The sequence below is a fragment of the Meles meles genome, chromosome X (assembly GCF_922984935.1).
Source record: "Meles meles chromosome X, mMelMel3.1 paternal haplotype, whole genome shotgun sequence".
NCBI classification, from domain to species: domain Eukaryota; kingdom Metazoa; phylum Chordata; class Mammalia; order Carnivora; family Mustelidae; genus Meles; species Meles meles.
In genome coordinates this window covers 88524337-88552180 of record NC_060087.1, presented here as the reverse complement: position 1 = coordinate 88552180, position 27844 = coordinate 88524337, and the positions used below count along the sequence as shown (strand labels likewise).

The following is a 27844-nucleotide window of genomic DNA, read 5'->3' as shown; positions in this document are numbered from 1 at the left end:
CTTGGGATTAACAAGCCAAGAGCAGGACCCTCTGTGGTCTTTCTTGAGGACTCTAAAGCCTGAAGGAGCCATCTGACCATCTAGGGCACCCATAAAAGAAGGACAAGGCTGTATCAGAATTATTCTTACATGTACTTTAAATAGAAGTTATCATCATTTTTTCATAAAAATATATGTGTGAGAATATTCACAAGGCCCACTGTCTGGCCTTTATAAATTGTCAGGGAGGTTTATTCCAGGATGTTTACATATTTGATAGTCTCAGTATAATAGGCAATCTGATAAATAAGAATTTATTTCTCAGCTCTGCCATTTATTAGTCATGTGATTGCAAGTTAGTTCCTTAACTTGTATGTTACCTTAGTTTCCTGAGTTCATAAATATAAAATGTGGGTAATCTTAATATCTACCTCTAGGGTTGATACAAGTAATCAAAACAATTTTATGGTTCACTTGAAATGAAAACCTCAGAGAATTTCCAGGAAACTTCTGAAAAAGAAGTATTAATGGAGAAGACTAATGCCATCATATATGAAGCCATATAAACAAAGTGACAATGATTAAGTGTTTAGTACTAACCTACCTAGGTATATAGCAAGAGGCTAATGAAGGCATAGCAAGGCTAGAAGAAAGAGAAAACAAAGCCCCTAATGAACTACAGAGTATCTAAAGATACACATAGTTTATTAATGCATGTGAATAGAGATGAGAAATCCAACATGGATTTTCTATGCTCTGGAAAAAAATCCTTGAGGCATTGGTCTGGGCTTAATTCCTGGCTTTCCACTAAAGTAGAGTTGTCAATTAGACTCCTTTTGTCTTAGGATCATTAATTGCTCTCACTTTTGGTGGCCTTGTCGTTTCCCCCTGTAATGCCAAGGAGGCTTGAAACTTTGTTTTGAATGGGCAATATCTGAAGATACTGGATTAAGGACAGGATAGAACAGAACAATCAGCAAAGAAATGTTTATATCAAAGAAGGAATTTTTAAAAAGTTTTTATTTAAATTCCAGTTAACACACAGCATAATATTAGTTTCAGGTGTACAATTTAGTGGTTCAACACTTACATACAACATTGGGTGCTCATCACAGTAAGTGCACCCTTTAATCCCTATCACTTATTTCACCAATCCACCCTACCTTCCCCGCCTCTTGTAACAATCAGTTTATTCCTTATAGTTAAGAGTCTGTTTCTTGGTTTGCCTCTCTCTCTCTTTTCTTCCCCTTTGCTCAGTTCTTTTGTTTCTTAAATTCTGCATACGAGTGAAATCCCATGATGTTTGTCTTTCTCTGACTGACTAATTTAGCTTAGCATAATACTCTCTGGTTCCATTCACATCACTGCAAATGGCAAGATTCCATTATTTTTTATGGCTGAGTAATATTACATGGTATATATATACCACATATTCTTTTTCCATCCATCCATCAATGGACCCTTGAACTGTATCCATGATTTGCCTATTGTAGATAATACTGCTATAAACATTGGAGTGTGTGTATCCCTTTGAATTAGTAGTTTTTTAATAGGTAAATTCAATGGTTTATTTTTAGTTTCTTTCAACTGTCTCTTTTTTTAATTTTTTATGTCTTTATTTTTTTATTTTTATTTATTTTTTAAATTTCTTTTCAGTGTTCCAGAATTCATTGTTTATGCACCACACCCAGTGCTCCCCGCAATGCATGCCCTCCATGATACCCACCACCAGGCTCTCCCAACCTCCCACCCCCCCACCCCTCCAAAACCCTCAGATTGTTTTTCAGAGTCCACAGTCTCTCATGGTTCGTCTCCCCCTCCAATTTCCCCTGTGAATTAATAGTTTAATTAATTTACTAAATTACTTAATTTCTTTGGGTAAATACTTAGTAGTGCAATTGCTGGATTGTGAGGTAGTTCTATTTTTAACCTTTTGAGGAACCTCCATATTGTTTTCCATGGTCGCTGCACCAGTTTGCATTCCCACTAACAATGCAAGAGAGTTTCTTTTTCTCCACACTCTCACCAACACATGTTTCTTGCATTATTGATTTTAGCCACTCTGTGAGGTGGTATCTCATTGTAGTTTTGATTTTTATTTCTCTGATGATGAGTGATGTTGAGCATCTTTTCATGTATCTGTTGGCCACCTGGTTGTCTTCTTTGGAAAAATATCTATTCATGACATCTGCCCATTTTTTAAGTGGATAATTCATTTTTTGGTGTTGAGTTCTATAAGTTTTTTTTAATCACAACTAAGCATTTATTATGCCATTAAGAAGGGAAGCAATTACAGTGGTATATCAGAAGCTGTATGTTTTTTAAATGTAATATATATGCATAGACTCTAAACACTATTTTCAAATATACAATCGCTCCAAAAGAAAATATTCAAAGACAAGATAAATAACTTTTAGTGTTAATAAATGTTACAAGATTTTAAAATTAAATTCATCATTAGCTTTTTCACAACACAATGCACAGAAATTTGCAAACTTCCTGTACAGAGTCCAGTAATCTTTACTCTTGAATGAGGCATCCAATAATACATTGGTAATCTTTCACAAGTCCCGGAAAGCTTTCTTCCAGCTCTTAATGGTACATACTTTTGGTGCAAATTTCTATTTGGTTCATCCGGTTTGTCACTTCTTTCTCATTTTAGCAAGATCTCCCTGTTTTTTCTCATGTGGGCAAATTAGTCTTCTTTTAATGTCCAGTCTATAGCTTCAGTATGGTTTAGAATCAATCATGTCAGTTACCAGTAGTCAAAGAATTTCATAAACCCATCTAGCATGTTGCTTATTTATTTTGAACTTGTTGTGCCTCTATTGTCATAAGTTTGTTAAAACCTTGCGTCAGATTTTCCTGAGAAAATTTTGACAAAGCTTCAAAAGTACAAAGTCTCTTAATTTCACAAAGCTTTTGGATGGATCTTCCTCTGTAATATCAAGAAGAGAAGGAGATGCAATTTAGTATGTATGAACTGTTTCAAGAAGTTGAGCACCATGACCTACACCTTGAAATGGAGTAAATATCAGCATCTGACTTACACTGGGTTGAGTTTTCTCTGGATACACATAGTACTTATAGACTGTCATGTAGCCTATGGTCACAAAGAGCATATCTCCATCCTTATACTTCTCAAATACTAGAAAGTAGTGCCATATTTCATCATCCATGTCAATAAAGCTGGCAGTTTCCATAAACTACATCAAAAAGTTCTGGAGCCTTTAATGATATTCTCAAAAGCCTCTACATGTCATGTCAGCCTTATATATCTGAAAGGTAAATTTCCCCTCTTGTTGAACTGAGAACAGAGTGTATATGGTGTAAGGTGCCAAATGGCTCGAATTCAACTTCTTTTTCCAGTAAAGAGAGAAAAATCATTCATGTTTCTACATATCCAGGTAGAATTATTAGAATTATTATTAGAATTATTATTCTAATTATAAAAGAAGGAGAAGAAAGAAAAGTCTTCTACACAATGAAGGAAACAGTCAACAAAACTAAAAGTTAACCTAATATTTAGGTTATAATTATAATATTGTAATAATTCTAGTTAGAATTATTATTAGAATTATTGTCTAGTTTTGCCCTCTATATCATCAGCTTCTACACAAAGTTTTCATCAACTCATATGCCTACTTTTATTTCTTTTTGTTGTATGATTGCTAAGGGTAAGATTTCCAGTACTTTGTTAAATAGTAATGGTGAGAGTGGACATCCTTGTCTTGTTCCTGACTATAGGAAAGGCTTTTGGGTTATTCGCCATTGAGGATGACATCAGCTGTGGGACTTTTTTTATATGGTCTTTATGATATTGAGATATGTTCCATCTATCCCTACTTTGTTGAGGGTCTTTATCAAAAGAAAGGATGCTGTACTTTATCAAATGCTTTTTCTGCATCTATTGAAAGGATCATATGGTTCTTATCCTTTTTATTAATGTGGTATATCAAGTTGATTGATTTTTGAATATTGAACATCCCCCCAGCCCAGGAATAAATCCCACTTGATCATGGTGAATAATTCTTTTAATGTACTGTTGAATTTGATTTGCTGGCATTTTATTGAGAATTTTTTCATCTGTGTTCAACAGGTATATTTATCTGTAATTCTCCTTTTTAGTGGGGTCTTAGTCTGGTTTTGGAATCAAGATGATGCTGGCTTCCTAGAATGAGTTTAGAAGTTTTCCTTCTGTTTCTATTTTTCAAACTGTTTGAGACTAGGTATTAAATCTTAAATGTCAGGTAGAATTCCCCTAGGAAGCCATCCTACCCAGGACTTTTGTTTGTTGGGAGATTTTGATTACTGATCCAATTTCTTTGCTGTTTATGGGTCTGTTCAAATTTTCTGTTTCTTCCTGTTTCAGTTTTGGTAGTTTTTAGGTTTCTAGGAATTTTTCCATTTCTTCCAGATTACAATTTTGTTGGCATATAATTTTTCTAAAATAGTCTCATAATTGATTGTATTTCTGTGTTGTTGGTTGTGACCTCTCCTCTTTCATTCATGATTTTATGTGTTTGGGTCCTTTCTCTTTTCTTTTTCATAAATAAGTCTGGCTATGGATGTATGAATTCTATTAATCTTTCAAAGAACCAATTCTTAGGTTCGTTAATCTGTTCTATTGGCTTTTTGTTTCTGTATTGTTTATTTCTGCTCTAATCGTTATTATTTCCCCTCTTCTGCTGGCTTTAGGCTCTATTTGCTGTTCCTTTTCTAGCTCCTTTAGGTGTAAGGTTAGGTTGTGTATTTGAGACTTTTCTTGCTTCTTGAGGTAGTCCTGTATTAAAATATAATTCCCCTCTTTGTTGCATCCCAAAGATTTTGGACTGTCATGTTTTCAGTTTCCATTTGCTTTTATATATACATATGTATAATTTTTTAATTTCTTTAGTTTCTTGGTTAACACATTCATTATTTAGTAAGATGTACTTTAACCTCCATGTATTTGAGTTCTTTTCAATTTTTTTTTTTTTTTTGCGGTTGGCTTCAATTTTCATAATGTTGCAGGTTGAAAATATGCATGGTACAAACTTGATCTTTTTGTACTTGTTGAGGGCTGATTTGTTATCCAGTTTGTGACCTATTCTGGAGAATGTTCCATGTGCTCTTGAAAAGAATGTGTATTCTGCTTCTTTAGGATGAAATGTTTTGAATATATTTGTTCAGTTCATCTGGTCCCGTGTGTCATTCAAAGCTCTTGTTTCCTTGTTTGATCTTCTGCTTAGATGATTTGTCCATTGCTGTAAGTGGGTTGTTAAAAGTCCCCTACTATTATTACATTGTTATCAATGAGCTTATGTTTATTATTAGTTGATTAATATATTTGGGTGCTCCTAAGTTGGGGGCATAAATATTTACAATGTTAGAACTTCTTGATGGATAGGTTCTTTAATTATGATATTAATGTCCTCCTTCATCTCTTGTTACAGTCTTCGTTCTAAAATCTAGCTTATCTGATGTAAGTCTGGCCACTCCAGCTTTCTTTTTACATCATTAGCATGATAGATAGTTCTCCATTCCCTCACTTTCAATCTGCAGGTGTCTTTAGGTCTAGAATGAGTCTCTTGTAGGCAGAAGACAGACGGATCTTGTTGTTTTTTTTTTAATCCATTCTGCTGTTCTATGTCTTTTGATTGGAGCATTCAGTCCATTTACACTTGGAATGATTACTGAAAAATATGAATTTAGTGCCATTGTGCTACTGGTAAAGTTGGTGTTTCTGGTAATGTTCTCTGGTCCTTTCTAGTCTTTCTTGCTTTTGGTCTTTTTTTTTTCTCCAAAGAGTCCCTCTTAAAATTTCTTGCAGGGCTGGTTTTGTGGTGATGAAACTCTTGAGTTTTTGTTTGTAGAGGAAACTATCTTTCCTTCTATTCTGATTGACAGACTTGCTGGATAAAGAATTCTTGAGTGAATATTTTTCCAATTCAGCACATTGAATATTTTATGCTGCGTTTTCTGGCCTATGAGATTTCTGTGAACAGATCTGCTGTGAACCTGATTTGTCTTCCATTGTATGTTAAGTACTTTTTTTTATCCCTTTGCCAATTGCAGGATTCTTCCCTTGTCTGTGTTATTTTGTGAATTTGACTATGATATGCCTTGATGATGGTCAGCTTTTTTTTTAGTTTAATGAGAATTCTCTGTACTTCTTGGATATTGATGTCTTCCCCAGATTAGGATAGTTTTCAGGTATAATTTGCCTGAATAAGCTTCTGCCCCCATTTCTTTCTCTTCATCTTCTGGGACTCCTATGATATGAATGTTATTAAATTTTAGTGAGTTGCTGAGTTCCCTAAGTCTACTTTTGTGGTCCATTACCATTCTTTATGCCTTCTTTTCAGCTTCATTATTTTCCATAGTTTTATCTTATATGTCACTGATTCACTCCTTTGCTTATCCATCCTCAATTTTATGGCCTTCATTTGGGATTATCTTGGTTTCAGCATTTTTTTTTAAAGATTTTATTCATTTATTTGGCAGAGAGAGATCACAAGTAGGCAGAGAGGCAGGCAGAGAGAGAGAGAGAGAGGGAGAAGCAGGCTCCCTGCTGAGCAGAGAGCCCGATGCGGGACTCGATCCCAGGACCCTGAGATCATGACCTGAGCCGAAGGCAGCAGCTTAACCCACTGAGCCACCCAGGCGCCCCGGTTTCAGCATTTTTAATTTCAGCCTGACGAGATTCTAGTTCTTTCATCTCTGCAGTAAGGGATTCTCTAGTGTCTTCCATGCTTTTTTTCAAACCTAGCTAGTATTCTTATAATCATTGTTTTAAATTCTAGTTTAGACATCTTATATTTGTATTGATTAAATTCCTGGCCATGAGTTCTACTTCCTTTTCCTTCTTTTGGGGTGAATTTCTCTGTCTTGTCATTTTGTTCAGAAAGAAAAAGAAGAAAGAAACACACACACAAATTAAAAAAAAAACCACAAACCAAAAAAACAAAACAAAACACAGAAACCCCCCTAGATCCTGAATGTGTTTGGTCTGCTTGTTAAAAGAATCTAGATCCCAAAATAAAATAAAATAAATAAAAATAAAATAAAAATAAAACAATTTTAAAAATATAAATTAAAAAATAATACAAAATTTAAAAGGAATTGAAAAAATAAGAAAATAAATGAAAAAGAAAGAAAGAATAAAATGAAAAAGGAAGCTAGATTTTATTTCTCCTAAAACCACAGCTTTGCAGTACTCTGATCAGTAGACTTGGTGCAGATGAGTTGTTTGTGCTGGTCTTCCTTGAGAGGGGCCTGCTGTGCTGATTCTCTGGCTGACTTATTTCAGTGGAAATGCACCTCCAGGCTACAGGGGGGATGGGGCTTGGTGTAAGCCACTCTGGCTTCCACTAAACGGTGCTCTTTTACTCTTTGAAGGCTTTAGGTGCTGATGTGGGGATGAATATAATGACACTGCACTCTCTAGACCTGGAGTTGGAAGTCCCTCCTCCCAACTCTTCAGTGAGTCCTCAGAGAAGAGCAACCAGTCACCCCTTATGCATCCCTGGTTTCTATCTAAACCCAACATTCACCTTGCTTGTTGCTTGTGTCTGAAGTATATTTTTTTAATCAGGCATGAGATAGAGTTTCAAAACTCCAAATTTTAAGGACTCCTGTGGCATAAACCTGTGCTATTCTTCCAGGTGAGGGTCTCACCATGTTTTTGCCATTTGCCAGTCAGTCCTGGGAAAGCGGTTGCTCAACTATGCAGTGGTTAGCAGTTTTTGGTAAAGGAGAGCAGAAATCTGGCACCAGGATCCACTGCTCTCACCCAACTTCCCAGCTCCTATGCCTAGGAACAATGCAGCGTGATTGGCACCATCCTTTATTATTGCAACCCAGTGGATCCTCAGACCATGCTGTCATACCTAGGGTTCTGCCCCACTTTGCTACTTGAGCACCTTTAAGCCAGGCCAGTCCTCACTGTAGCAGACTTCTAAAAGTTCAGATGTTGTGCTCCACTGCTTATAATATTTTGCAGTAGCCTCCATAATCAGAATCCCTCCTGGTCATAACTATATCCCCCCCAAGTCAACTCTCTGCTCATCCTACCTTCCAAAAGTTGGTCATTTTTCTCTCTGTAGACTTGCAGGTTTTGTTCTCTCAAACCTCCAATTGACTTCTTGGGTGTTCAGAATGATTTGATAACTATCTAGCAGTGTTTGAGGGACAAGACAAACTTAGGGTCCCCCTACTCCTCTGGCATCTTAACTCTTCCTCCCAAAATGTATTGATTTTTAAATTAGCAATTTTATCTTTTTAACATGCTTTTTTTCCCATGGTATTTCACTTTTTTTCAGTTGAGGTACACATTTCAAAAATTAAAACAAATATTGTACAGCTCAATATCAGTTTACATATAAAAACACCCTTATAACCACCACAGTGTTCAAGATACAGAACACTTATTACATTATGGAAAGTTTTCTTATGCCTTTTTCCAATCAATAGTTGTAGCTAGTGAGCCAACAATTTTTCTGACTTGTATCAACATAAATTAGTTTTCTCTGATCTTTCTTGAACTTCATATAAATTGAATCATACAGTTTGTATTCTTTTGTGTGGATGGTTTCTTTTAGTAAACATCATGTTATATTCATCCATGTCAAATTTATTAGTAATTTCTTGTTTAATTGGTGCATAGTACTTCACTGTATCTAATATACTTCAAAAGAAATGCACATAGGTCATTCCTGACATCAGTTCCCCTCACAAGAAGATCATCTAAAAACTATACATAGACAAGAAACCACTTTGAAAATCCCAGAATGCAAGGGTGAGACTGAAACATAGAGGCCAGGAAAGAGCACATTAGAAAGGTCAGAAGAGTGGCTTCACTTTAACCACATTGCCTCTATCTGAGGCCAGCATGTTGACAGGGCCCCACTGAACTTACGGTTTCTCCAGTAAGAAAATGAGAACCCAAGATGGATATCCAGCTTCCCAGGATTGTGGGACACTTTCTGGGAGGTGGGTTTCATCTCATGGGGACCACTGGTGGACTCTGTTGAGTTTGATCACTGGGTATTAGGTAGAGATGGAGAAGTGGGCAGGGACTTACAGCAACCAGCATTCAGATCTTGTTGGGCTGGCTATGTTTCTGCTTACAGTGGTTCCTGAGCAGAGAACTCAGGCAGTGGATCTGCCCATTTCAGAACTGAAGCTATAGCTCCCTCTAGCCAAGGAGTTTGGTTGGTAGTTATTCCTAATTTGGATCCCTAACCAATAAGCCATACCAGTGGAGCCCATTGTAAGGCTCTGTCCAGGCAGGGGAACTATTTTGCCTTAACTCAACGACTAAATGCAACTACCAGTCCGGACCCTCTGAGAATCATGGCCACTGATGTCCAGAAGCTGTGGAACATATCCTGTGGCCTACCTGTCAAGAAAGCAAATTTATAATTTTTCCCAGTCCCTAAGCATAGTCTCCAAGTCCTAACCCTCCAGGAAGTGCAGCCAAAAGCATGTGGAAAGTGCAGAGCCCATCCCATGACCTACCAGGGCAGAGAGCCAAGCCAGTAGCCCCTCCCAACTGTTGAGCATAGCATCTGGTTCTGCATAACCAGATCACTGAAAAGTGACCCTGAGAAGCCTTGGAGCCCATCTTATAGTACCACTAAGCCCAGCTTGTAACCCCACTCAATGGCAGAGCAAATCCTAAAGCCTTACTTTATTACTGAACACACCTTATGACCTAACCCAGGCAGGAACCTCAGCCAGTGAGTCTGGGCAATAGGAAAGCACAGCTTGTGGCCCCAGCTGACCAGACAGCAAAGAAAGCAACCTAGCCCCAATGTGGAACACAGTCTCTAGTCCCACCCATCTGTGTCCAGAGACCTTTACTAGTGACGTTGAACAACAGCCGAGCACAGCCAACAGCCTACCTGATTGCAAAGCCCAGTTTGTTGTTCTGTTTAACTATGGGTACAGCCTGCATTCCTCCATTAGATCTCAAAGCATAGTCTGAAGCCCTTCCAACTGTGAAGCCTGGCCTGTGGTCCCACTTGAATGTGGAGTCCAGCCAATGGCACCATCTACTTGTTTGGGGAGCACGGCTGGAAGCTCCACCAAATCAGATGTGGTTGCAGAGACTAACTAGTGGACCCAGCTGACCTTGGAACACAGCCAACATCCCCTTCCAACCAGAGAGCTCAACATGAAACCCTGCTTGAACCCAGCCAATAGGTACACCCAACCATGGAGCCCAGGCAGGAGTATCCCTCCACTCCCCAAGATCACAGGCAGTAATATCACCCCCAAAAAAGACACTGATAGCAAGTTCTGTCTACCCTTGAATGCTACCAGCTGACCTAAATAGTACCTTGAGCTAAACTGACTTGTGAAGCTCCTTTCATTCCAAAGCAAACCAATAAAGTCTGGAAGAGGAGACTACTTATTCAAATGTGCAGATACCAACGAAAGGATAAAAGAACTGTGAAGAGTAAGATAAATATGACACATTTAAATGACACTAATAAAGCTCCATAAATTGACCCTAAAGAAATGGAGATCTATGAACTGACAAATAATTCAAAATAATCTTCTTTAAAATGTTCAGCAAACTACAAGAACACATAGCAAGTGAGGGAACAAAAAGGATGTACAAAACAGAAAATTAACAAAATGGTAATAATAAGTCATTGTTTATCAATTACATGAAAAGTAAATGGATTAAATTATACAATCTAAAGACATAGAATGACCAACTGTATTAAAAAATATCCAATGATAGGCTACCTACAAAATGCTCACTTTAGCTTTAGGATATGCTTGGTCTGAGAGTGAAAAAACGGGAAAAGCTATTCCAAGCAAATAATAAACAAAAGAAAGTAAAGGCAGCTGTACTTATATCGAACAAAATAGTATTTAAGCTAAAAATGGTCACAAGATACAAAGAAAATCGTTACAGAATGATAAAAGGGTCAATTAATCAAGAACATAAAATGACTGTAAATAATTATGCACCCAACCTCAGGGCACTTAAATATATAATGCAAATAGTAACAGAAGTAAAAGGAGAAATAAACAGTGATACAATAATAATTGGAGACTTCAATACTCCCCTCTTGACAATAGATAGATCATCTAGAGAATCAATAAAGAAACAATGAATTTGAATAACAGTGTAGACCACATAGACCAAAAAGACAGATATGGAACATTCCATCCAACATCAGCAGAATACACATTCTTCTCAAGCACAAAGCAAGTCTCAACAAATTCAAGAAGATAGAAATATCAAATGACCAGGATTGTATGAAACTAGAAATTAATAAAAAGAGGAATGCTGGAATATTTACAACTATGTGGAAATTGAGCAACACTCCTGAACAATGGATAAAAGAAGAAATGAAAAAGGGAATTAAAAAATATGTCAAGACAAACAAAAGTGGAGGCACAACGTACCAAAACTTATGGGAAACAGCAAAAGCAGTTCTCAGAGAAAAGTTTAGATTATAAGTTTAGTTTATAAACACACACATCAGTAAAAAGGAAAGATCTAAAAAAAGTAACACAACTCAAGGTACTAGAAAAAGGGCAAACTAAACCAAAGTTAGAAGAGAGAAGGAAATAATAAAGATTAGAGTAGAAATAAATGAAATTGAGACTAGGAAAATAATAAAGATTAACAAAACTAAGAATTGGCTCTTTGAAAAAGATAAAATTGACAAGCTTTTAGCTAGAAAAAAAGAGAAAAGAGAGAAGACTCAAATAAATAAAATCATAAACAAAAGAGAAGAAATTACAACAGATACCATGGAAATACACAAAATTATAAAAGCTATTATGAATAATTTTGCCAACAAATTGGATAGCCTAGAAAAGTCTATAAATTTCCAGAAACTTACAACTTACCAAGATTCAATCATGAAGAAATAGAAAATATGCTGACCAATAACAAGTAAGGAGACTGAATCAGCAATCAAAAATGTCCCAACACACTGAAAACCAGGACCAGATGGTTTCACTAGTGACTTTTACCAAAATTTTAAAAACTAAAAATATCTGAAGAATGGGGGAGGAAATTCAGCTTTCACAGAGGACTGTTGACAGCAGGAGTGGGGGAAACAGTTGAGCAACTTTACCTCAGATTGCCCCATTCAGTACCATTGGTTCCAGGTAGGTTTGGAGTATCAGTATCCCACGAGGCCCCACTGACATCTGGGCACGAGAAAAGCACATTATCTAACATCTCTGTTTCTCTTCACCTCCTTCAGTCTCATTGTTGCCATGCAAATATAGAGGTTCATCTCTCCATTGTACTCCATGAACACCGGGGTATTTAGCAGGGCGATTGAGGCAGATTGGTGCTTTGCTCCAGCTTCTCATCATTTCACTAAATCTTGTTGCTCACAGGGAGACTTGGAAGCATGGTTCACCACTAAACCCTGCTGACACTACCCAGGCAAGAGAATCTACACAACATTTGCTTCTTCTAGGAGACGCATGGAAGATTAGCTCCTCACTCTGTCCAACAGCAGCTGGCAAGGGAATCAGAGTGTCATCTGCTTCTTCCTGGCAGGATCTGAAATAGTAGCACCATGTTCAGTCTCACTAACACCAACACTTGCTTCTATGAGGTAGAGGAATGTGCTGAAGGAACACTTTCTCCATCCCTGGTAAACCGTGAGGAATAGATAGATTTTTCCACCGGTGTTTGGTTGTAGTAAGATAGGTATTGACAAAAAGTTTGTTGGTGATCACTCTTTCCTGGCCCTTTCCTTAGAGGAATGGAATTTTCTTGAATCTTATTTATCTGTGGTTTTTTGGGTGCTTCTGTGTTGCGTCCTTCTGTAGTGTTTTTTCATGTAAATATGGGAGGCACAAAAGACACTTAGGGAACCTACCTCATTGTCTTCCTCAAGTTCTGAGGTTCCAAACAACCTATAATTTTTAGACATTTCAGACAGAGCCTTTCTATGCTTCTTTGTTATGTTATGTATGTCTAGGGCTTTTAGTTATAACCAATAGGATCTGGGATTAAAAGAGTTACTCCATTTTGGTGGTACTAGGAGTCCCAATTAAACTCTTTAAAAAATGTACTCTTCAAAAAAATGTTTTTAAAGATTTTATTTATTTATTCGAGAGAGAGAGAGAGAAATAGAGGGAACACACAAGCATAAGCAGGGGGGAGGGGTAAAGGGAGAGAGAGAAGCAGACTCCCCACTGAGTAGAAAGTTTGGTGCAGGGCTCAATTGCAGGACCCCAAGATCATGACCTAAGCCAAAGGCTGATGCTTAACTGACTGAGCCACCCAGGTGTCCCTTCAAATTTAAAAAAAATTATATTCAGGGGTGTCTGGGTGCCTCAGTGGGTTAAAGCCTCTGCCTTCAGCTCGGGTTGTGATCCAGGAGTCCTGGGATCGAGCCCTGTGTCGGGCTCTCTGCTCAGCGGAGAGCCTGCTTCCCCCTCTCTCTCTCTGCCTGCCTCTCTGCCTACTTGTGATTTCTGTCTGTCAAATAAATAAAATCTTTAAAAAAATTTATATTCAATTAATTAACATACAGTATATTATTAGTTTCAGAGGTAGAGTTTAGTGATTCATCAGTTGCATATAACACCCAGTGCTTATTACATCAAGTGCCTTCTTTAAGGCCCATCACCCAGTTACCCCATCCCCCCACCACCATCCAGCAAACCTCAGTTTGTTTCCTATAATTACTAGTCTCTTATGGTTTGTCTTCTTCTCTGATTTCATCTTGTTTTATTTTTCTGCCTCTTCATCTATGATCCTCTGTTTTGTTTCTTAAACGCTACATATGAGTGAAATCATATGATAATTGTCTTTCTATGATTAACTTATTTCACTTAGCATAATACCCTCTAGTTCCATGCATGTCATTGCAAATGGTTAAGATTTCATTATTTTTAGTGACTGAATAATATATATATATGTGTGTGTGTGTATATATATATATAATCTCACCACATCTTCTTTATACATTTGCTGTTGATGGGCTATTGTAGACATTGCTGCTATAAACATTGTGGTGCAGGTGCCCCTTCAGATCGCTATGTTTGTATCCTTTGGGTAGATACCTAGTATTGTAATTGCTGGGTCATAAGGTAGCTCTATTTTTAACTGTTTGAGGAACCTCCATACTGTTTTCCACAATGGCTGTACCAGTTTGCATTCCCACCAGCATTGTAAAAGGGTAATACTGTACTCTTGAAGGCCACTGGGTATGTGTGTGTGTGTATATATATATAACCTAAATTTATCACTAATTTGAATCTTTAAAAGATTGTCCAAAATGCTAAAATAGATAATATGGTTAACTTTGAGAAATATTATAACTGAAAACTTTTCACACAGTATTTCACACTCCAATTAGAATCAACAATAAATAAAATTTCCAAGTAAGAGTGATGTCAATAAAAATGAAAATTTAGGGAACTACAAAATTCTGTTTCTCCACAAAAGCAATAAACAAATTGGTAAGAAGTGTCAGAATGATCTTTATTGGAACTTTGGAAACTAATCAAATGTTTACAGCAACCAGATGAATGGTGAATCAAGAACCACAACAATGACAAAAATCCCCGTATCTTGGTAATAGAGCTATGGGGCATTTTAACTTACCCTGGCTCTAGTCTTATATTTCCAGATCAGTGGTAGCATTGAAGACAACAGGCCATATTCCCAGTATAGATTTCTAATACTGGAAAGGGTAGAATGAGCCATATTTTCAAAGAATTGCACTTTTTTGTTTTAATCTGTCTTATGGTTCCCTGGACAACCAGGTTAAATTATAGCTTTATTTTGTCTAGCTCAGAGCTGTATCAGGGAGAAATATCTATCCAGGGGGGTTTACCTAAACATTTAAAAGCAAATAGTTACAACTCAACAATGAAGAGAACTTAATTTAAAATCAACAAAAATCTTGAAAAGATATTAGTCAGAGAGAATATGCAACTATCCAACAAGTATGTGAAAAGAATTTGAACACCATTAGACATTAAGGGAAAGCAAATTAGAATGACCATGATGTACCATTTCACATCTACTAGGATGTCTATAATAAAAACAATTAATTTAAAAAGATTGAAATCATACAAAGTATCTTCTCTGAATAAAATTAAATTATTAACAGTAGGGGTGCCTGGGTGGCTCAGTCGTCAGAGCCTCTGCATCTCGGTTTCAACTCAGGTCATGATCTCAGGGTCATGGGATTGAGCCCCATGTGCGGCTCCCTGCTCAGTGCAAAGTCTGCTTGTTCCTCTCTCTCCCTCTCTCTTTCAAATAAACATGTAAAATATTTTTAAAAGTCAGTAATAATAGGGAAAGTAGAAAATTTTTAAATGTGTGGAAATTATAGAATAAACACTTAACCAATGAATCAAGAAGAAATATCAAGATATATTAGAAAATATTTTGAGATGAATTAAAATGAAAATTCAATGTACCAATACTTATATGATGAGCAAAAGTGATGGTTAATAGCCAAATTATAGGAAATTATAGCTATTTAACTTTAAAAAATTGACTAAATAACCTAAATTGTTTTTTTCTTAAGTTTTTATTTAAGTTCTAGTTTTTTTAACATACAGTGTAACATTAGTTTTAGGAGTACAATATAGTGATTCAATATTTACATAGAGCACCCAGTGCTTATCACAACAGGTGCACTCATTAATCCCCATCACATATTTAATCCATGCCCTCACTCACCTCCCTTTTGGTAACCATCAGCTTGTTTTCTATAGCTAAGAGTCTGTTTCTTAGTTTGCCTCTTCTTTTTTCCCCTATGCTTGTTTGTTTTGTTTCTTAAATTCCACATATGAGTGAAATCATATGGTATTAGTCTTTCTCTGACTGACTTACTTCATTTAGCATAATAGTCACTAGCTCCATCCATGTCATTGCAAATGGCAAGAGTTCATTCTTTTTGGGGAGGGGTGCTGAATAAGATTCCATTTTACCACATCTTTTTTATCCATTCCTCAGTCAGTGGACACTTGAGATTCCTCCACAATTTGGCTATTGTAGATAATGCTGCAATAAAAATTGGGGTGTATGTATCCCTTTGAATTAGTATTTTTGTGTTCTTTGGGTAAACACATAGTATTGCAGTTGCTGGATTGTAGGGTAGTTCAATTTTTAACTTTTTGAGGGAACTCCACACTGTTTTCCACAGTGGCTGTACCAGTTTGCCACTGCACTAACAGTGCAGAAGTTTCTCCCTTTCTCTACATCCTCACCCCACCTATTATTTCTTATGTTGTTAATTTTAGCTATCTGACAGGTGTGAGGTGATATCTCATTGTAGTTTTGACTTGCATTTCCCTGATGATGAGTGGTGTTGAGCACCTTTTCATGTGTCTGTTGGCCATCTGGATATCTTTGAAAAAATGTTTAATCATGTCTTCTGCCAGTCTTTGATTATTCATTTTTGGGGTGTTGAGTTTTATAAGTTCTTTATAGATTTTCAGCACCTACCCAACCTTATGCCTTAAGGAAACAGAAAAATTGGGGGAGTACTAAAATTTTTACTATACTATTTGGGAATATAGTAAAATAGTAGAAGGACAGAAATAATAAAGTTTATACTGGGTATAATTGAAATGAAGAATTTTCTAATTTTCAATTAGAAAATTTGATATTGCTAAGATGACATTACTCCTCAAATTGATGCACAGGGTCAATGCAATCCTTATAAAATTTCCAACTGTCTTTTTTTTTTCCAGAAATACACAAGCTGATCTTAATGTTCAAGAGGAATTTCAAGAGACCCTTCCTAGCCAAATAAATCTTGAAAGGGACAAAGTTGGGAAACTCAGCTTCCCAACTTCAAAATTTACTACAAAGCCAACTGTTGGAATACAACCCAGATCCTCACCAATGTGACTGGGGTCCTGTATAATCCTGTGAGAAAACTCCAGGAGATGGAGGGCAAGAGTCTTTCTGGGCTGATGTCTGGAATAAACATGGGAGGATCCCTGGAGTGTTTTCCTGTCCTCCTTTAGATAGATCTGATAAGTTTGGAGAGTCCTTAACTTGCTCTTGTCATTTAGCTAAGAGCTAATCATTGTTGTTCACTTGTCTCACTTGATTGCCGGTGTAAATCACATCTCACATGTAGCCCACGCTCTGCACATAAATCTATATTCTGTTTGTACTCAGATCTTGTGGAAGGTATAAAAGAAGTGATTGTAAGAAATAAAGACATCTACTGATCATCAGTCGGTATTCCCCCCATCACTTAGGCTCCGATCACCAGGATCCCCACCTCGCAAAGGTGACAGCTACAGTAATAAAGATTGTGTTGTGCTAGCATAAAGATAGATACATAGATCAATGAAATAAAATTAAGAGTCCAGAATTAAATCCATACATTAAAAAATCAATTGATTTTTTAAATTAACATATAATGTATTATTTATTTTAAGGGTACAGGTCTGTGATTCATCAGTCAAACCCAATTCATAGCACTCACCATGGCACATACCTTCCCCAGTGTCCATCACCCAGCCACCCCATTCCTCTCACTCCACTCCCCTCCAGCAACTCTCAGTTTGTTTCCTGAGATTAAGAGTCTCTTATGATTTGTCTTTGTCTTTCTCTGGTTTTATCCTGTTTCATTTTTCCCTCTCTTCCCCCATGATCCCCTGCCCTGCCTCTCAAATTCCTCACATCAGTGAGATCATATGGTAATTTTCTTTCTCTGATTGACTTATTTTGCTTAGTCTAATACCCTATAGTTCCATGCATGTCATTGCAAATGGCAAGATTTAATTGTTTTTGATGGCTGCATAGTATTCCATTATAGATATATCTCTATATATCTATATATATATCTCAATATATATCTGCATAGTATTCCATTATAGATATATCTCTCTCTATATATATATATCTCAATATATATCTATATATCTACATGTAGATATATAGATATATATCTCACATATTTTTTTAAAAGATTTTATTTATTTATTTGACAGAGAGAGATCACAAGTAGGCGGAGAGGCAGGCAGAGAGAGAGGAGGAAGAAGGCTCCCCACTGAGCAGAGAGTCCGATGCGGGGCTCAATCCCAGGACCCCGGGATCATGACCTGAGCTGAAGGCAGAGGCTTTAACCCACTGAGTCACCCAGGTGCCCCTATCTCACATCTTCTTTATCCATTCATCTGTTGGTGGACATCTAGGCTCCTTCTATAGTTTGGCTATTGTGGACATTGCTGATATAAATATTGGGGTGCATGTGCCTTTTTGGATCACTACATTTGTATCTTTAGGGTAAATACCCAGTAGAGCAATTGCTGTGTCATAGTGTAACTCTATTTTCAACTTTTTGAGCAATCTCCATACTGTTTTCCAGAGTGGCTGCACCACCTTGCATTCCCACCAACAGTGTAGGAGGGTTCCCCTTTCTCTGCATTCTCACCAACACATGTCATTTCCTGACTGGTTAATTTTAGCCATTCTGACTGATGTGAGGTGGTATCCCACTGTGGTTTTGATTTGTACTTCCCTGAGGCTGAGTGGTGTTGAGCACTTTTCCACGTGTCTGTTGGCCATTTGGATGTCTTCTTTGCATAAATATCTGTTCATGCCTTTTGTCCACTTCTTGATTGGATTCTTTGTTCTTTGGGTGTTGGGTTTGATAAGTTCTTTATAGATTTTGGATACTTTGTCTGATATGTCATTTGCAAATATCTTCTCCCATTCTGTCAGTAGTCTTTTGGTTTTGTTGACCGTCTCCTTTGCTGTGCAAAAGATTTTGGTCTTGATGATGTTCCAATAGCTCATTTTTGCCCTTGCTTCCCTTGCCTTTGGTGATGTTCCTAAGAAGAAGTTGCTGTAGCTGAGGTCAACGAGGTTGCTGCCTATGCTCTCCTCAAGGATTTTGATGGATTCCTGTCTCAAATTTAGGTCTTTCATCCATTTTGAGTTTATCTTTGGGTATGGTGTAAGGAAATGGTCCAGTTTCATTCTTCTGCATATGGCTGTCCAATTTTCCCAACGCCTTTTGTTGAAGAGACTGTCTTTTTTCCATTGGACATTCTTTCCAACTTTGTCAAAGATCAGTTGACCATAGAGTTGAGGGTCCATTTCTGGACTTTCTATTATATTCCATTGATCTATGTGTCTGTTTTTGTGCCAGTACTATACTGTCTTGATGATGACAGCTTTGTAATAGAGCATGAAGTCTGGAATTGTGATGCCGCCAACTTTGATTTTCATTTTCAACATTCCTCTAGCTATTTGGGGTCTTTTCTGGCTCCATATAAATTTTAGGATTACTTATTCTATTTATTTGAAAAAAGTTGATAGTATTCTGATAGGTATTTCATTAGGTGTGTACATTGCTCTAGGTAGCATAGATATTTTCACAATATTTTTCTTTCGATCCATGAGCATGGAACATTTTTCCATTTCTTCATGTCCTCCTCAATTTCTTTCATGAGTACTTTATAGTCTTCTGAGTACAGATTCTTTGCTTCTTTGGTTAGATTTATTCCTAGGTATCTTATAGTTTTGGGTGCAATTGTAAATGGGATTGACTCCTTAATTTCTCTATCTTCTGTCTTGTTGCTAGTGTATAGAAATGTAACTGATTTCTGTGCACTATTTTATAACCTGACATTTTACTGAATTCCTGTATAAATTCTAGCAGTTTTAGAGTGAGGTTCTAGCAGTTTTAGAGTGAAGTTTTTCTGTTTCTCCACATAAAGTATCATATTGTTTGCAAAGAGTGAGAGTTTGACTTCTTCTTTGCCAATTCGGATGCCTTTCATTTCTTTTTGTTGTCCGGTTGCTGAACCTAGGATTTCTAGTACTATATTGAATATCAGTAGTGTTAGTCAACAGCCTTGCCATTTTTCTGATCTTAAGGGGAAAACCTCTCGGTTTTTTTCCCCATTGAGAATGATATTTGCTGTGGGTTTTTCATAGATAGCTTTTATGATATTGTGGTATGCACCTACTATCCCTACAATGTGAAGAGTTTGGATCAAGAAAGAATGCTGTACTTTGTCAAATGCTTTCAGCATCTACTGAGAGTATCATATGGTTCTTCTTTCTTTTATTAGTGTACTGTATCACATTGATTGATTTGCTGATGTTGAACCAAACTTGAGGTCCAGGAATAAATCCCACTTGATCATGGTGAATAATCCTTTTAATGTACTCTTGGATCCTATCGGCTAGTATTTTGGTGAGAATTTTTGCATCCATGTTCATCAGGGATATTGGTCTGTAAGTCTCCCTTTTTGTGGGATCTTTGGTATTAGGATCAAGGTAATGCTGGGTCATAAAATGAGTTTGGAAGTTTTCCTTCCATTTCTACTTTTTGGAACAGTTTTAGGAGAATAGGTATTAATTCTTCTTTTTTTTATTTGTTTATTTACAGCATAACAGTGTTCATTGTTTTGGCATCACACCCAGTGCTCCATGCAGTACATGCCCTCCCTATTACCCACCACCTGGTTCCTCAACCTCCCACCCCTCCGCCCCTTCAAAACCCTCTGGTTGTTTTTCAGAGTCCATAGTCTCTCATGGTTCATCTCCCCTTCCAGTTTCCCTCAACTCCCTCTCCTCTCCATCTCCCCATGTCCTCCATGTTATTTGTTATGTTCCACAAATAAGTGAGACCATATGATACTTGACTCTCTCTGCTTGACTTATTTCGCTCAGCATAATCTCTTCCAGTCCCGTCCATGTTGATACAAAAGTTGGGTATTCATCCTTTCTGATGGAGGCATAATACTCCATTGTGTATATGTACCACATCTTCGTTATCCATTCATCCATTGAAGGGCATCTTGGTTCTTTCCACAGTTTGGCGACAGTAGCCATTGTTGCAATAAACATTGGGGTACAGATGGCCCTTCTTTTCACTACATCTGTATCTTTGGGGTAAATACCCAGCAGTGCAATTGCAGGGTCATAGGCAAGCTCTATTCTTAATTTCTTCAGGAATCTCCACACTGTTCTCCAAAGTGGCTGCAGTAACTTGCACTGCCACCAACAGTGGAAGAGGGTTCCCCTTTCTCCACATCCTCTCCAACACACGTTGTTTCCTGTCTTGCTAATTTTGGCCATTCTAACTGGTGTCAGGTGGTATCTCAATGTTGTTTTAATTTGAATCTCCCTAATGGCTAGTGATGATGAACATTTTTTCATGTGTCTGATAGCCATCTGTATGTCTTTGTTGGAGAAGTGTCTGTTCATATCTTCTGCCATTTAATTCTTCTTTAAATGTTTGGTAGAATTCCCCTGGGAAGCTATCTGGCCCTAGGCTCCTGTTTGTTGGGAGATTTTTCATTACTGCTTCAATCTCCTTGAATTTTATGTTATCCACCCTCCCACAATAAAGTCATTTCTGTAATGCTTTTTAACTCTGCCATCATTGTCTTTTTTTAAAGATTTTGTTTATTTATTTGACAGAGAGATCAGAAGTAGGCAGAGAGACAGGCAGGGGGGTGGGGAAGCAGGCTCCCTGGTGAACAGAGAGCCTGATGCAGGACTCAATCCCAGGACCCTGAGACCATGACCTGAGCCGAAGGCAGAGGATTAACCCACTGAGCCACCCAGGCTTCCCCCATCATTGTTTGTTTGTTTTCCCTTCCTTTTTTAAAAAAAATTTATTTTATTTTTATTTTATTTTTTTTTATAAACATATAATGTATTTTTATCCCCAGGGGTACAGGTCTGTGAATCGCCAGGTTTACACACTTCACAGAACTCACCATAGCACATACCCTCCCCAATGTCCATAAACCCCCTACCCCTCTCCCAACCCCACTTCCCCCCAGCAGCCCCCTGTTTGTTTTGTGTGATTAAGAGTCACTTATGGTTTGTCTCTCTACCAATCCCATCTTGTTTCATTTATTCTTCTCCTATCCCCCTAACCCCCCATGTTGCATCTCCACATCCTCATATCAGGGAGATCATATGATAGTTGTCTTTCTCCGATTGACTTATTTCACTAAGCATGATACCCTCTAGTTCCATCCACATTGTCGCAAATGGCAAGATTTCATTTCTTTGATGGCTGCATAGTATTCCATTGTGTATATATACACCACATTTCTTTATCCATTCATCTGTTGATGGACATCTAGGTTCTTTCCATAGTTTGGCTATTGTAGACATTGCTGCTATAAACATTTGGGTGCACGTGCCCCTTTGGACCACTATGTTTGTATCTTTTTTTTTTTTTGAAAGATTTTATTTATTTATTTGACAGAGAGAGATCACAAGTAGGCAGAGAGGCAGACAGAGAGAGTGAGAGGGAAGCAGGCTCCCTGCTGAGCAGAGAGCCTGATGCGGGACTCGATCCCAGGACCCTGAGATCATGACCTGAGCCGAAGGCAGCAGCCTAAACCACTGAGCCACCCAGGCGCCCCCTATGTTTGTATCTTTAGGGTAAATACCCAGTAGTGCAATTGCTGGGTCATAGGGTAGTTCTATTTTCAACATTTTGAGGAACCTCAATGCTGTTTTCCAGTGTGGTTGCACCAGCTTGCATTACCACCAACAGTGTAGGAGGGTTCCCCTTTCTCCGCATCCTCGCCAGCATCTGTCATTTCCTGACTTGTTAATTTTAGCCATTCTGACTGGTGTGAGGTGATATCTCATTGCTGTTTTGATTTGTATTTCCCTGATGCTGAGCCCCATCATTGTTTTTTAATTAAAAAAGATATGCCTATTGCAAAAGTAGCCTACATTTCTTCAGCAAAAAGATTTTTGGAATTCCTAAGTTAGAAAATATATTAAAATTATCACTTCTACCTCTGTAAATTTAAAAGTATATGTACAAGGGAAAATCCTGATGATGAATTGCTTCAAAATAATAGCATTACTTTAATTCCATTCCCAAATACAGCCATGACTCCAATGTAGCAGTTCCTCATTTTTCTCCTTTACCTCAATGTCAGAAACTTCCTCTCTTACTTTAATACCAGCCTTTGGAAAATCAAAAATCCTTCACAGAAATATTATCTAAAAATAAGATTCAGCAAATCTTTTTAGTATAATAAAAACTATGCTCTTTAAATAGTCTCTTTAAAAATATCATTCTTCAAGAACCATATGATACTCTCAATAGATACTGAAAAAGCATTTGACAAAGTACAGCATCCCTTCCTGATCAAAACTCTTCAAAGTGTCGGGATAGAGGGTGCATACCTCAATATCATCAAAGCCATCTATGAAAAACCCACCGGAAATATCATTCTCAATGGAGAAAAACTGAAAGCTTTCCTGTTAAGGTCAGGAACACGGCAGGGATGTCCATTACCACCACTGCTATTCAACATAGTACTAGAAGTCCTAGCCTCAGCAATCAGACAACAAAAAGAAATTAAAGGCATCCAAATCGGCAAAGATTAAGTCAAACTATCACTCTTCGCAGATGATATGATACTATATGTGGAAAACCCAAAAGACTCCACTCCAAAACTGCTAGAACTTGTACAGGAATTCAGTAAAGTGTCAGGATATAAAATCAATGCACAGAAATCAGTCGCATTTCTGTACACCAACAACAAGATAGAAGAAAGAGAAATTAAGGAGTCAATCCCATTTACAATTGCACCCAAAACTATAAGATACCTAGGAATAAACCTAACCAAAGAGGCTAAGAATCTATATGCAGAAAACTATAAAGTACTCATGAAAGAAATTGAGGAAGACACAAAGAAATGGAAAAATGTTCCATGCTCCTGGATTGGAAGAATAAATATTGTGAAAATGTCTATGCTACCTAAAGCAATCTACACATTTAATGCAATCCCTATCAAAATACCATCCATTTTTTTCAAAGAAATGGAACAAATAATCCTAAAGTTTATATGGAACCAGAAAAGACCTCGAATAGCCAAAGAAATATTGAAAAAGAAAGCCAATGTTGGTGGCATCACAATTCCGGACTTCAAACTCTATTACAAAGCTGTCATCATCAAGACAGCATGGTATTGGTACAAAAACAGACACATAGATCAATGGAACAGAATAGACAGCCCAGAAATAGATCCTCAACTCTATGGTTAACTAATCTTTGACAAAGCAGGAAAGAATGTCCAATGGAAAAAAGACAGCCTCTTCAATAAATGGTGCTGGGAAAATTGGACAGCCACATGCAGAAAAATGAAATTGGACCACTTCCTTACACCACACACGAAAATAGACTCCAAATGGATGAAGGACCTCAATGTGAGAAAGGAATCCATCAAAATCCTTGAGGAGAATGCAGGCAGCAACCTCTTCGACCTCAGCCGCAGCAACATCTTCCTAGGAACATCGGCAAAGGCAAGGGAAGCAATGGCAAAAATGAACTATTGGGATTTCATCAAGATCAAAAGCTTTTGCACAGCAAAGGAAATAGTTAACAAAACCAAAAGACAACTGACAGAATGGGAGAAGATATTTGCAAACGACATATCAGATAAAGGGCTAGTATCCAAAATCTATAAGGAACTTAGCAAACTCAACACCCACAGAACAAACAATCCAATCAAGAAATGGGCAGAGGACATGAACAGACATTTCTGCAAAGAAGACATCCAGATGGCCAACAGACACATGAAAAAGTGCTCCACATCACTCGGCATCAGGGAAATACAAATCAAAACAGCAATGAGATATCACCTCACACCAGTCAGAATGGCTAAAATTAACAAGTCAGGAAATGACAGATGCTGGTGAGGATGCGGAGAAAGGGGAACCCTCCTACACTGTTGGTGGGAATGCAAGCTGGTGCAACCACACTGGAAAACAGCATGGAGGTTCCTCAAAATGTTGAAAATAGAACTACCTTGTGACCCAGCAATTGCACTACTGGGTATTTACCCTAAAGATACAAACGTAGTGATCCCAAGGGGCACGTGCACCCGAATGTTTATAGCAGCAATGTCTACAATAGCCAAACTATGGAAAGAACCTAGATGTCCATCAACAGATGAATGGATAAAGAAATGTGGTATATATACACAATGGAATACTATGCAGCCATCAAAAGAAATGAAATCTTGCCATTTGCGACAATGTGGATGGAACTAGAGGGTATCATGCTTAGTGAAATAAGTCAATCGGAGAAAGACAACTATCATATGATCTCCCTGATATGAGGACGTGGAGAAGCAACATGGGGGGTTAGGGGGATAGGAGAAGAATAAATGAAACAAGATGGGATTGGGAGGGAGACAAACCATAAATGACTCTTAATCTCACAAAACAAACTGGGGGTTGTTGGGGGGAGGGGGGTTGGGAGAGGGGGAGGGGGTTATGGACATTGGGGAGGGTATGTGCTATGGTGAGTGCTGTGAAGTGTGTAAACCTGGCGATTCACAGACCTGTACCCCTGGGGATAAAAATACATTATATGTTTTTTTTAAAAAAAAAAAGGACGAATACCCAACTTTTGTAGCAACATGGACGGGACTGGAGGTGATGGTGCTGAGTGAAATAAGTCAAGCAGAGAGAGTCAAGTAAAAAAAATATCATTCTTGGGTGCCTGGGTGGCTCAGTCAGTTAAGTATCTGGCTCTTGATTTTTGGCTCTGGTCATGATCTCACAGTTTTGAGACTGACCTCCACATCAGGCTCTGTGCTGGACATAGAGCCTGCTTAAGATTCTCTCTCTTCTCCCTCTGCCTCTCCCCCTCACATGCACATGTATTTTCTCTTTCTGAAATATATATATTTTATAAAATATATTTTTATAAAAATATTTAATTTAGGGGCGCCTGGGTGGCTCAGTGTGTTAAAACCTCTGCCTTCAGCTCAGGTCATGATCCCAGGGTCCTAGGATCGAGCCCCACATCAGACTCTCTGCTTAGCAAGGAGCCTGCTTCCTCCTCTCTCTCTCTGCCTCCTCTCTGCCTTCTTGTGACCTCTGTCTGTCAAATAAATAAATAAGATCTTTAAAAAAAATTTAAAAAATATTTAATTTATTTATACAATTTATTTTTATTATTATTTGTTTATTATTTTATTTATAAAAATTTTCATGAAAATTTATAAATAAAAATATATTTTAGAGAAATTTATATATATATCTAAATTATATATATATGTAAATAATTCTTGGTTCTTGATGTACTTTTACTTTCCCATGGAAATTTTGTGATAGTTTGTCAAATGTTTTAAGTAATAAACCACAAGAAGGCAATATATAATGCTTTATGAACTTATAATTAAAGATTTAAATATTTAAAACAATGAGTGATAAAGCTACAAATGCTGACATCATCATCCTGAGAGATTATAAATAATTTTCTTAGGAAATAAGAGATATAACAAACAAAATTATGTAAGAATACAGATGGGTAGAAAACAAAAATAACAAGCATAATTTTATGGATGTATGAACTTTGTATCAAGAAGAAATAGAATTCACAATTTTTTACACATATATATTAGAATATTGAAAAAATTTGTCAAGACCTTCACAAAAGATACCCTCAAATACCAAAAACTTTATATCATCCAGTTTACCATTTTTGAACACAAATTTTAAATCAGTCATCAACAACCAAATGCATTCATTTAAGACTATATATCTTGAAATATAGCAAAAACATTTTAAAGATTTTTTTAAATTTATTTGACAAAAATCACAAGTAGGCAGAGAGGCAGGCAGAGAGAGAAGGGGAAGTAGGCTCCCTGATGAGCAGAGAGCCTAATGTGGGCCTCCATCCCAGGACCCTGGGATCATGACCCTAGTCAAAGGCAGAGGCTTAACCCACTGAGCCACCCTGGTGCCCCTGTAGCAACAATATTTTAAATACAGCAAAAATAAATTATATGTACACAAAGATTGGAACTATGAAGGAAATATTGTCTGCAGACCAAATGATCATGAACTGGTACAATTTCAGAGAATAATCAAACGTATTATATAACTTCCAAGAAAAAGTTAAGGAGAGAAGCAAGTGCCCAAACAGTGTGTGACAATTTGCTTAACATTACAGTAATTGGAAAACATATATGTTAAAACATCAATGGTATTCTATATAGTACATATTAAGTTAAATATTTTTAAAGCTTCATAATATCACATCTTGATTAAGATGTGTAGAAATGAGTACACACATAAGTTGCATAATCTAAGTAAGGAACTCCATAAAGCACCTTGAAAGGAAAATAAACAGTCTCTATAGAAATTTAAAGTTATCCTATCTAGGGAACATTATGGAAACCAGTATGGGACTTCCTCAAAAAATTAAAAATAGAGGGGCGCCTGGGTGGCTCAGTGGGTTAAAGCCTCTGCCTTCGGCTCAGGTCATGATCCCAGGGTCCTGGGATCGAGCCCCACATCGGGCTCTCTGCTCTGTGGGGAGCCTGCTTCCTCCTCTCTCTCTCTGCCTGCCCCTCTGCCTACTTGTGATCTCTGTCTGTCAAATAAATAAATAAAATCTTAAAAAAAAAACACAAAACCACTGCTCCTTTAAAAAAAAATTAAAAATAGAATTACCATATAATCCAATAATCCTACTACTAGGTATTTACCCAAAGAAATTAAAACACACATTTGAAAAGATATAAGCACCCCTATATATATTGCAGCATTCTTTGCAGAAGCCAATACATGGAAGCAACCCAAGTGTCCGTCCATAGATAGATGAATGGATAAAAATGATGTGAATATTACTAAGCCATTAAAAATAATGAAGTCTTGCCATTTGCAATGACATGGATGGACATAGAGAATAAAATGCTAGGTGAAAAAAGTCACATAGAGAAGACAAATACCATATGATTTTTGCCATATGTGGAATTTAAGAAACAAAATAAAGAAAAAAGAGACAAATAAAACAGGAGACTCTTAAACACAGAGAACAAATTAGTAGTTGCCAGAGGGGTGGTGGGTGGAGGAATGTGTGTGGTAGGTTAAGGAGATTAAGAGTACAAT

General features: G+C 37.3%; 1 pseudogene; it reads right to left on the bottom strand.

The window, feature by feature from the left end:
• Positions 1–2499: 2499 nt before the first annotated feature.
• LOC123934713 lies at positions 2500–3598 on the bottom strand (annotated as a pseudogene).
• Between the last annotated feature and the right edge of the window lie 24246 nt (positions 3599–27844).